The sequence below is a fragment of the Osmia lignaria genome, unplaced genomic scaffold (assembly GCF_051020975.1).
Source record: "Osmia lignaria lignaria isolate PbOS001 unplaced genomic scaffold, iyOsmLign1 scaffold0050, whole genome shotgun sequence".
Taxonomy (NCBI): domain Eukaryota; kingdom Metazoa; phylum Arthropoda; class Insecta; order Hymenoptera; family Megachilidae; genus Osmia; species Osmia lignaria.
Window position 1 is genome coordinate 117501 of NW_027478191.1, and position 2500 is coordinate 120000.

The window sequence follows — 2500 nt, forward strand, 5'->3', positions numbered from 1 at the left end:
AGAGAACATTTCGCGTATACTTCATTTAACAATTTTAACCAACACGCGATGTACTCCACACACCTCTTAGATTTAACAACTGCTTTTCTCTTCTTCTCCCCTTAGCGCAAGGGTAAACCCCATTTGTCTCTTCTTTGGAACGCAACAAAACTTTCGAGGACTGGACGACCGAGCGATGGTCGCGCGGTCTTCGCTTATCTTTAACAAACGAAGTAGTCCGTATGTATTCTAAATGTTGAAGCCTCCTAGAGCTTTAAGCCATGCGAGACATTGAAATGCTGTTTTAACGGGAGCATGCATAATTGCTGCAAACATACTTTTATCACAAGTTCTAGCCACGCCACGGAGGCTTCGAAGTTCCTTCACCATTCGCTTTCCTCTCTTTTGTTACACAGTTTCAGACTACGATCAGGGGTACCGAAACGCTGTATTGATTGTAAACAACCATTTTTATCTTGGAGCGGAGCGTTCCTTTACTCGTTAGATTTGTCTTGTCGCGTGTGTATTCGCTTTTTCGACGCTTTTTAACCATTTAACTTGTTTAGCGAAGCTAAACGCACAGACAGACAAAAAAAAAGGAACAGCATCGCGCGTCAAACAGCGACGACCCATCTGAAGCGATCTTTCATTTATACACCGTTTGTAAACAGAGAGATGTATAAAGCGCGGGGAATCATTCGAAACCCTGGGGCTATTCGAGCTTGCATTTCAGCAAATTATCATCTCAAACATTTCACTCGTTTGCTTTTTCTAAATTTATAGGAGAGCTTCTTTCGTTTATTTTTGACACACCTTTCGTAAATATCGTTTCTGGCAACGTCGGGAGCGTGGATTTCTACAAGTGAACAATCGCGCCGATCCGATAACTTCCAGCAGGATGGAGAATCTTTATAGATTATCTTCCGAGAACTCGGTGCTTTCACGGGCGGTCGTTTATAAATTTTAACGAACGACTCGCGCGCCGTGACGCACTTGCGCTAGTTCGAAGAGATATTTCGAAATTTGTTTCTCTCCTTTAACGGCCTGCATTTAGTGTATCGGTTGCGATTTTCGTCACATCGTTTCCACGACAAACGCCGACGAACTGCCCAACTATCGCTCGTACGTTGCGACTCTTTCTTTGTTTATCGTTCATTCATTCTTTCAATTTCGTTCGATAATCCCGCTCCGAAACGTTCTACTTTCGTTGAACGACGGCGAGATGTTTAGAAAGAAATGAATTACTCTTTTTTCGAGAAGCAAACGCAAGCAGTCTTTTGTTAAGAAAACGACCCTCAGCCAGGCGTGGTCCAGGAATTGTATCCGTGGACCGCAATGTGCGTTCGAAATGTCGATGTTCATGTGTCCTGCAGTTCACACGTTGACGCGCAATTAGCTGCGTTCTTCATCGACCCACGAGCCAAGTGATCCACCGTTCAGGGTAATCGTAAAATTTTGTATTTCAAACTCTTTAGATCTTTAGAGTGTTATTTTCATTATTAACACGCATCACATTCGATACCCACATCACTCTCCCACCCGGCGCGTGCGGGAGAGCGAATTCGGGCGTCGCCAACGTATTTGTTTGTTTGTTCGATCGTTGACGACACGATCGCGTCCAAGGACGGAAACCGTCGGAGAAACGCCCAGTGGCACGCTCCTCTCGACGGTCGGGCGTAAAGTACATTTAAAAACCTTGAAAAGTACGAACGCACACAAGGAATGCGAGCGCGCGTCCTGTCGCTGAATCGTGGGTTGCGAGATTCGAACAGACACACGGCCGGCGACGATCGGTCTAACTAATGGACACATAGTTTTTCAAAGACTCGCTATCGTCGCTTCTCAGCCGGTCCGTAAACAACACACATCGATCAGGCGGACGCACGAATCTTACCACGGTGCGGGTTTCGTAGATTCCAGGTTACCCGCAAGTACCTCTCTCTCCCTCTCGAAAGAGGAATCTCGATCCGTCCTTTTTGGACAATGGAGAAATCTTTTTATCGCAACACGGATGGCAAAGAAACAACCAAAGCGTAGGAGCGTGGGGACGAGAGCGACGAAAAGAACGTCGCGAAAACAAAGTTTCGACGGTTGCTCGTTCTAATACATCGTAGTTTCAACTCTCTCAGTTTTAACCACTCCTAGACGCTTCGTAAACTTTTAACAATTCTTCGCCTCCGCGAGTTTCATTTCGAATAGAGCGAACGCAACACGGACCAAAAAAACTCCGGTGATGCCAGATCATTTAGCAAAGATCAGACGGCGGGTCATCTGTATTCCTTTTCTCTCTTTTTTATATCTTTCCATTTAACTAGGGTGTCGCAACGACGGGTACATTTATATATTTATATATATTGTATTTCAATTTTAATGATCCTTCACTTTCGGTTTGTAATAATATGATCCTTCTTTCATTTCGATCCTTCATATTGTAGGTTAACCAACAGAAGTTTGTTTTTTTACGACTTGTATTTTTGTGGTTTGTTTGTTTGTTTCTTACGACTTGTTTGTACCCGATCAA

At 44.2% G+C, this 2500-nt stretch overlaps 1 non-coding gene across 1 annotated transcript; it reads right to left on the minus strand.

The window, feature by feature from the left end:
- Positions 1-1268: 1268 nt before the first annotated feature.
- Positions 1269-1423, minus strand: LOC143307290 (5.8S ribosomal RNA). The gene has a single exon (XR_013064466.1). It is a non-coding gene; the product is annotated as a 5.8S ribosomal RNA (ribosomal RNA).
- Positions 1424-2500: the final 1077 nt, after the last annotated feature.